The 9,240-nt window shown below is 40.0% G+C and overlaps 1 pseudogene; it reads left to right on the top strand.

Moving 5' to 3' along the window:
• Positions 1-1,623: 1,623 nt before the first annotated feature.
• Positions 1,624-6,495, top strand: LOC105468252 (inosine-5'-monophosphate dehydrogenase 1 pseudogene; annotated as a pseudogene).
• The last annotated feature ends 2,745 nt before the right edge of the window (positions 6,496-9,240 follow it).

The following is a 9,240-nucleotide window of genomic DNA, read 5'->3' as shown; positions in this document are numbered from 1 at the left end:
AGGAACACATTTTCTGTTCTCTAGGAAAACTTAAAAGTTTATAGTTATGTATTCCCTGACAGTTTGATAAACGCATGTCAATAACTGGGACTTCTGCTTTTTCTTCCAACTGATTGCATTTCCCTAATGGAAGTAAGTGTATTCAGTTTTAAAATATCTTCCTGGATCCATTTTAATAAGGTTTAATTCTCTAGGAAATAGTCCATTAAATCTATATTTTATATTAATTATAAATACATAATTTACTATTCAATAATTTAATACAAAAATGTAGATTATCTTTGGTTTTTCTTGATTAATGTTGTTAGAGGTTTGTGTAAGTTTTTAATCTTTTCTAAAAATAAACTTTATTCTATGCTGAATCTCCCTATTGTGGCTTGGTTTTCTAAATTCCTTTATTTCTGTTGTTATTACTTCTTTCTACCTTCTTAAGATTTACTATTTTTCTAACTTCTTCACTTAAACGTTCCTCAGTTAAATATTTAGCTAATAATTTTCCAATTGTTTTGTCCTAGTACAGACATTTAAGGTTAACATTTTTCCCGTGAGTATACTTTTTGTTGTAGTCTATCAGTTGTGCTTCTCTTGTTTTTCAGATCTAAATAGTCTATAATTTGCAATACAATTTCTGCTTTAAGCTACAAAATATTTGGAAAAGTACATTTTGGCATTATTTACTAATTTTATTGCAATGTTTTCAGAGAACATGTTTTTTGTGTTACCAACTCTTAGAGACTGTCTTTGTGGCCAAGTACATGAACAATTTTAAAATATATCCTATGGATGGACTTCAGGTGCCAGCCAAGATGAAATAAGCCTGCTAGAATCCTTCTCGTTCACTCATTACAATTAAAAATTCAGGACAAAATACTAAAACACTTAAATGAGGATGATTCTGAAACAAAATAATAGCAAGAAGGTTGATGAGAGACATCAAAACTCAAACAAAAAATGACCAGTATGCCAATAGTGAGTTTCCTATGATATTTTTCCTTCAAGATCATCTGGTCTTGACTTAAGGATGGGCCAAATCAGGGAACAATGTGATGGGAACAGACAGCAAAAACTTTGAGAAAACTCTGGTTTTCTGTCAAAGTACTATGAAACTGGGACTCTAAGAGGTGGAAAGTGGAGGTTGAAGGTGAAATCCCAATGTGTTTTTCTCTCCCTCTGCCCCAAGGCCAGCTTCACTGACCAGCTTCAGTGCATGTAGAGGCAGCAGCATGAATGTAAGCCCTAGAAATCCATCTTTCTGGACAGAGGAAGCATGAAAATGGGCCTCTAGGGGCCTCTGTGTTTAAAGACCGTGGAAGGAATTCCCATTTTTATTTTTTGTCTTTTCTTTCATTACTTCATCCCCCGGGTATATCTAATAACACAGAACTGTGCCACTGTGTGGAAGACTTAGACAGAAGACTCTTGGCCAGAGGGACTGGAAAAAGGGACCCCTGGGAGGCAGACTCTGTGAGAGAAAATTATTTTTTAAAAAGAGAGCGGGGGGGGGAGAGAGAAGCGGGCCCGCGCGGCTCGCAGCGGCAGCGTCGCCGCAACGCGGGGGCAGCAGCAGCAGTGGTGGCGGCAGCAGCGGCGGCACGCGCGGATGTCGCGGGGTCTCGCGGCAGCATGGCGGCCTACCTGAGCGGCAACGGCTACGTGCCCGAGGACTGCCTCACCGCGCAGCAGCTCTTTGCCAGCGCTGAGCGCCTCACCTGCAACGACTTCCTGATTCTCCCAGGATTCATAGACTTCGTAGCTGATGAGGCGGACCCGACCTCAGCCCTGACCCGGAAGATCACGCTGAAGATGCCGCTGATCTCCTTCCTCCATGGACACTGTGACAGGCCAACATAGCCATCGCAGTGGCTCTGATGGGAGGTATTGGTTTCATTCACCACAACTGCACCCCAGAGTTCCAGGCCAACGAGCGGCGGAAGGTCAAGAAGTTTGAACAAGGCTTCATCACGGACCCCGTGGCGCTGAGCCCCTTGCACACTCTGGGTGATGTGCTGGAGGCCAAGATGTGGCAAGGCTTCTCAGGCATCCCCATCACGGGGACAGGCACCATGGGCAGCAAGCTGGTGGGCATCGTCACCTCCAGAGACATCAACTTTCTTGCTGAGAAGGACCACACCAACCTCCTCAGTGAGGTGGTGATGCCAAGGAAGGAGCTGGTGTTGGCTCCAGCAAGCTTGATGTTGAAAGAGGCAAATTAGATCCTGCAGCATAGCAAGAAAGGGAAGCTGTCTTTCGTCAATGATAGCCATGAGCTGGTGGCCATCACCGCCTGCACAGACCTGAAGAAGAACCAAGACTAACCTCTGGCCTCCAAGGATTCCCACAAGCAGCTACTGTGCGGGGCAGCTGTGGGCACCCCTGAGGATGACAAATACCCCCCAGACCTGCTCACCCAGGCGGGCGTAGACATCATAGTCTTGGACTCCTCCCAAGGGAACTTGGTGTATCAGATTACCATGGTGCATTACATCCAACAGAAGTACCCCCACCTCCAGGTGATTGGAATGACAGCAGCCCAGGCCAAAAACCTGATTGACGCTGGTGTGGACGGGCTGCGCATAGGCATGGGCTGCGGCTCCATCTGCATCACCCAGGAAGTGATGGCCTGCCCTTGGCCCCAGGGCACTGCTGTGTACAAGGTGGCCGAGTATGCCCTGTGCTTTAGTGTGCCCATCATAGCCAATGGCGGCATCCAGACCATAGGGCACATGGTCAAGGCCCTGGCCCTTGGAGCTTCCACAGTGATTATGGGATCCCTGCTGGCCGCCACCACAGAGGCCCCCGGCGAGTACGTCTTCTCAGACGGGGTGCGGCTCAAGAAGTACCGGGGCATGGACTCACTGGATGCCATGGAGAAGAGCAGCAGCAGGCAGAAATGATACTTTGGTGAGGGGAATAATGTGAAGATCCCGCAATGTGTCTTGGGTTCCATCCAGGACAAAAGGTCCATTCATAAGTTCGTGTCCTATCTCATAGCGGGCATCCAACACAGTTGCCAGGATATCCGGCCGCAGCCTTTCAATCCTCGATGTACTCAGGAGAGCTGAAGTTTGAGAAGCAGACCACGTCGGCCCAGATCAAGGGTGGCATCCACAGCCTGCACTCTTTTGAGAAGCGGCTGTACTGAGGACAGTCGTGGAGGCCGAGTGGTGGAGGGGGCGCACCCCAGTGTCCACTTTTGGGCACAGCCTCCCTCTGTAACTGAGTGATCCACAGATTTGCACTATAGGTTCCCCAGTTCCTTTCCAGGGAGAGAGGAGGGAGGTTCTGAGGGGTCTGCGGCCTCTCGCTGGGCACCGTCTGCAGACACTGGACTGCTCTCTGGGCCAGGCTGCCCTGGGAACCCCCCAACACACACACACCAACCCAGCCAGCCAGGCTCTCAGGCCCTGCGCATGCTTCAGGTCTTGCTGCAGCCTGCTCCAGCCCAGCCCCCACCCCAGGGGCAGGAGGTCCCTCCTGGCTTCTTCTGTAGGGCACCTCCCTGCCCCCAGCCCCCCAGGAAATGGTGTTCTCCTGGCCCTGCCTCTGGTCCTTCCCGGGCCACTACCCCCTCAGCCATATGGCACTTCTGAGCTCTTGACCTAAGCCAACAGGAGGTCTCCACCCACTTCCCCCGCCCTAGGCTACCCTTGGGCCCTGCTCCTCAGGCCACTCCCCTGTCCCTGGCCCTGGGGAGGAGGCTGCCCTGATCATGGCCTCCTCGCCTCCCTGTCATTCCTGACTCACACCATCCCCAGGTATACCATTCCTGCCCTCTCCTCAGCTGCAGTAGAAGGCACAATTTACATACCTTGGAATCACAGTTGTGTCATTGTGTATTAAATAATAAGAACAAATCAAGCAGGTCTCATCGCCTCCAAACAAAATAATAAAAATAAAAAATAAAATAAAATAAAATAAATAAATAAGCAGTGAAGAAGAAAATTCCCTGGTGTGCCCCCAAACTCTGCCTGTATGGAACACATCCAAAGAAGAATAGCAAAAGCTTTAAGAATTGATCTGTGAATCAGCTCCAAAGTCTTACACTAATCCCTGACTGTTTCAGATAACACAATAAAGACTTTAAACCCTGAACTGACATTCGAACTAGCACCAGTGTAAGGCAAGATAGAACTCATGGTCTGAACCTAATTTGATTTATTAATAAACAAAACATCTTCAGAGGATTTTAACAAGAGGCAGAGTCTCACAACACATTACTCAAAATTTTGAAGATGTAATGCAAAATTGCTCAACATACAAATAACCAAAAAAAAAAAAAAAAGTTGGACCTGCTTTCCAGAGAAACAACTATCAACAAATGTCAAATCTAAGATGATCCAGATGTTGGAATAAAGACTTTATTGTAGCTATTATAACCATGCTCCATGAGGCAAAGGTGAATGCTCTTGAAATTAATGGAAATAAAGATGTTCTTAACAGAGCAATAGAAACTACTGGAAAAAGAAAAGGGAAAAATTGGACATTTAAAAAATAAAAAATACAACACCTGAAATTTTTAAATTCCCCAGACGGTTCAATAAAAGAATAGAGATAACAGAGGAAAAAGTCAGTAAACTTTAAAAATTGATCAATAAAAATTGTGTAGTCTAAATAACAGAGAGAAAAAGATTGAAAATGAAAATGACCAGAGCCTCTAGTGCCTATAGATAATATAATAACAGTATTCAAAAAACCTAGTAATTGTGTCATTGGCATCTATGAAATAAAGGGAAAAAATGATTGGTGAAGAAAAATATTTGAAGATGTAGTGGATGAAAAACTTCCAAGTTCAGTGAAAAACATAAATTTACAGAAAAAATTCAACAAGTTCAGAAAAATAGTTTAAACTCAAACAAGACTTACGGGAAATTATAACAAAGGGAAACTTGTAACCTTAGGAATGAGGATAAAGCAAAAGAAATGGTTGGGTATCTGAATAAATATAATTTAATATTTTTCTCCTCTCATTTTATTAAAATATATATGACTTTTGAAAGCAAATTTTATAACATTTCTAGAAAGGTTCCAGTGTATGTACATGTAATGGACATGACAGAGCAAGTAGATAGAAAATCAGCAAGGACACAGAAGGCATGAACAACACTATCAACCAACTTGACCTAATTGACATTTGTAGAACACTCTTGCCCACTAATGGCAGAATGCATAGTCTCCTCAAGTGCACATAGAACATTCACCAACATAGACCATAAAACACCTCAAAAAGTTCAGAAAAAATCAAATTATATTTTGTATATATTATACATTATACTTTCCAAACACGAGTAACAGAAAAAAAAAATCTGTAAAGCACCTAAAGATTTGAAAATTAAATAAACCATAAGTCAAACAAGTAGTAGAGTGGGAACTTGGAAAATATTTTGAAATAAATGAAAACACAAATTAACTATATAAGGAATGAAAGAGATGATCCTACAGATTCCACAGTCTTTCATCAAAGAGATGAAAGAGATGACTCCTACAGACTCCACAGATATTAAAAGACTAATGGTACCAACAACTCTATGCCCATGATTTAAACAGCTTAAATGTGATAGACCACTTCCTTGAAAAATGTAAATTACCAGAACTCACTAAATAGTAAATTGTCTATGTCTTCATCAAGTAGAAAGTTAAATATTTTATTTAAAAACTTCCAAAAATGAAAACTGTAGTTCCAGATGGTAAATCTTACTAAATTTTTAACAAGTAATACTAATTTCACATAATTTCTTGAAGAAAAGGAAGCTGAGGCTGAGGGGTATAGACTTCCCAACTCATTTTACAAAGCCAGGACTACCTTGATACCAAAATCAACCAAAAATACTACAATAAAAGTAAATTACAATGCACTATTTCTCGTGAATATAAACAAAAAAGATCCTCAACAATTTGAATCCAGTAATATACTTAAAAGATAATATAAAATTATCTTTTACTTTATTTAATGAAATTAAAATTACAATTACATATCTATCAGAATGCCTGTAAAATAAAACAAACACACAAAAAAACCTGACAATGCCAAGTGCTAGCAGAGATGCAAACCAACAGGAACTCTCATACAAAGCTGAAGAGAATGCAAAATGACACAGCCACTCTAGAAAACAATGCCTTATAAAGTCCAACATATACTTAGCATACAGCTCAATAACCCCACATTTTAGCATTTACCTAAGTGTGATAAAAACCCATATTCACACAAATGTGGTAATTTTAAAACAAATGTGTTAGTATCATCAGGAACTGAAAACAACACAAATGTCCCTCACTTGGGGACTGGATAAATAAATGTAATGCATTCATATAATGAAATACTATTCAGCAATAAGAAGGAATAAAATATTGATGCATGCAATAAATGAATGAATCTCAACTCTATTATTCTAAGAGAAATAAACCTTTCTCCAAAGTTAATATACAGAATAATTCCATGTATATTATTTTCTAGAAAAGGCAAAAGAGAATTGCAAGAACTCTACATGAAAAAACAGCAAATTTATGGTACATAAATATTTTAAATAAATTTTTAAAATACTCTGTGGGTGTTTGAAAACAATTTCCTTCATCTACTTATTATTTGTAGTGTTCTATATATGCAATCTATCATTTGATGAAAATTATGTCAAAATCTCCCACTACAATTGATAATTTGTCCATTTCAACTTTAATACTATTGATTTTTACTTTATGAATTTTTTTCAGGACATTATTTGCTTTTAACATATATGTATTCAGGATTGCTGTATTTTCTAGTGAACTAGGCCGTTACTTCTACTTAAAGTCCTTTTTGTTTCAAAGTCTATTTTGCCTTTCATTAATACTGCAAAATAGTTGTTGGGTTCATCTTTGCCTGCATATGTTTTTACATTTCACTATTTTCATCTTTCCATTATGATCATGTATAGGTGTATTTCTCATAAACAGCATGTAACTGGATTTTTTTTTTAAACAGGGTCTCACTCTGTCACCTGGGCCAGAGAACAGTGGCATGATCATGGCTCACTGCAACCTCCACCTTCTGGGCTCAAGAAATGCTCCCACCTCAGCATTCTGAATAGCTATGACTACAAGCATGCGCCACCACACTTGGCTAATTTTTAATTTTTTTTATAGAGACGAGGTCTCATTATATTGCCCAGGGCTGGTCTCCAACTCCTAGGTTAAGCAGTCTTCCTGCCTTGGCCTCCCAAAGTGCTGAGATTACAGGCATGGGTCACTGTACCTGGTCACAACTGGATTTTTAAAATTTAATTTGAAATTACCTATCTTTTAAGAGGTAAATTTATCATTAGCATTTATGTTTTTAATACCTCATTTTGTATTTTATTTTATGTCTCCTGGTTTTTATTTACTTATTTTTTTTCAACTCCCAAGTGCTTGGAGTATCTTTTTTAAATTTACTTATTGCTCTTTCCTTTTTTAAAACAACTGAGTCTTTTATTGGTTTGTGTTTGTTTTATATTCTATTGCTCTTCTATAGAATTTATCCTTAAATATGTTACATGCATTCTTGACTTAACAGAGTGAAAATTTAATCAGTATCACTAGCTCCCTCCAAAATCTCAGATTTGAGAAAGCTTTAACTCCAGTCATTCATCTCTGATTTTTTCATGCAAGTTGAGCTTTAACTCCAGTCATTTATCTTTGATTTTTTTCATTCAAGTTGGGCTCCGTCTTTTTTTTTAAAGCACTCAAAATTCGTCATCGCCATTATTATTTTTTATTTTTATTTTTTGAAACGCAGTCTTCATGTGTCTCCCAGGCTGGAGTGCAGTGGCGCGATCTCGGTTCACTGCAAGCTCCACCTCCCGGGTTCACGCCATTCTCCTGCCTCAGCCTCCCGAGTAGCTGGGACTACAGGCGCCTGCCATCACACCCGGCTAATTTTTTGTATTTTTAGTAGAAACGGGGTTTCTCTGTGTTAGACAGGATGGTCTCGATCTCCTGACCTCGTGATCCACACGCCTTGGCCTCCCAAAGTGCTGGGATTACAGGCGTGAGCCACCGCGCCCGGCCAATTTTTTTTATTATTGCTTTTGATATTCATTGTTTATTTAGATTCATCTACAGTTTAATTCATTTCTTTGCAGAGATGTTAATGCACACTTTAATCAATTTCTTTGATTTCCTATTCATTGTTCCCTCTCCTTCTTTTTCAAAGTGCATAATTTGATGTTTCCTTTAGATTCTGTGAATAATAATACTAATTACTATTTTCAATTCTAAATTTTCCGAATATTTTTAAATTTTATTGATACTCTATTACAACAAAATGTTATCTGGTCCTGGGTACCAGAAATGGATGTTGAGCCTCCTAGGTGAGGGAAAAGCACTAAGCATCCCAAGTCTCAATACACTGATTTTTCAACTCTTCATGTCACCTACCCATGAAAGGTTTGCTGAAAGGCAATTCTCCTGCAAAACCAGAACTACCGTAACTCTTAATGCAGTACAAGAGGAGAGTTAGAAAAAGATGTATTTTTGTGGGATGCACATTCACAGTGAAAAGTTTTATTTCTCTTCAAACACCCCTCCATGTGGAAGAAATGCAATATTTTCCCTTCCTGGAGATGAGAATAGGAGAAAAAAGAGGATCACTAAAACAACTTGCAGTCATCAAAACCACTTATTTCCCTCTAAGTCAGGTATGAGTATTTCTCAGCTAAACTTAGCAAAACTGTTTATTTGGCCAGGGAAACTCAATGTAGAAACAAGAACAGGAAAAATTACAGAATGTGAGTTTCTCACAATTTTCTAAAGACATCAGTTGTCTTTTTGGTACACCCTCATGAAGCTGTGGGACACTAACTATGGCAACAGCTAAAGAGGAAAGGAAGAAGTTAGAATCAGGGGTTCAGATTTCCACATCAAAAAAGGGAAAGACGCTCATAGGACTCTGAAGAACCAATTAATGTGTTCCACAAAGCAGCATCCATTTATATGGTTGCAACTCTAGAAGCTAATAGGCTAATCTCAGTCAGAGATACAGGATTGGGTATCTCCAGACTGCAATCAGAGACAATTATTAAAAATAAAATGTGTTTCCCCAATGAGTTGTCTCTTCTCAATAAACCAATAAAACATAAATAACATTTTGAGATGGTATACGATTACAAATTACTACTTTTGCTTTTGCTGGCACCTAGGTTAATTCCTTTACTTAGGGTTGTGTCTCACGAATGAAGTCAATCTCACAGTTCCACAATGGATTAAGTTTTCAATTTATCGAAGATAACA

The sequence above is a fragment of the Macaca nemestrina genome, chromosome 11 (genome assembly GCF_043159975.1).
Source record: "Macaca nemestrina isolate mMacNem1 chromosome 11, mMacNem.hap1, whole genome shotgun sequence".
Taxonomy (NCBI): domain Eukaryota; kingdom Metazoa; phylum Chordata; class Mammalia; order Primates; family Cercopithecidae; genus Macaca; species Macaca nemestrina.
This window is presented reverse-complemented; position numbering and strand designations above follow the sequence as displayed.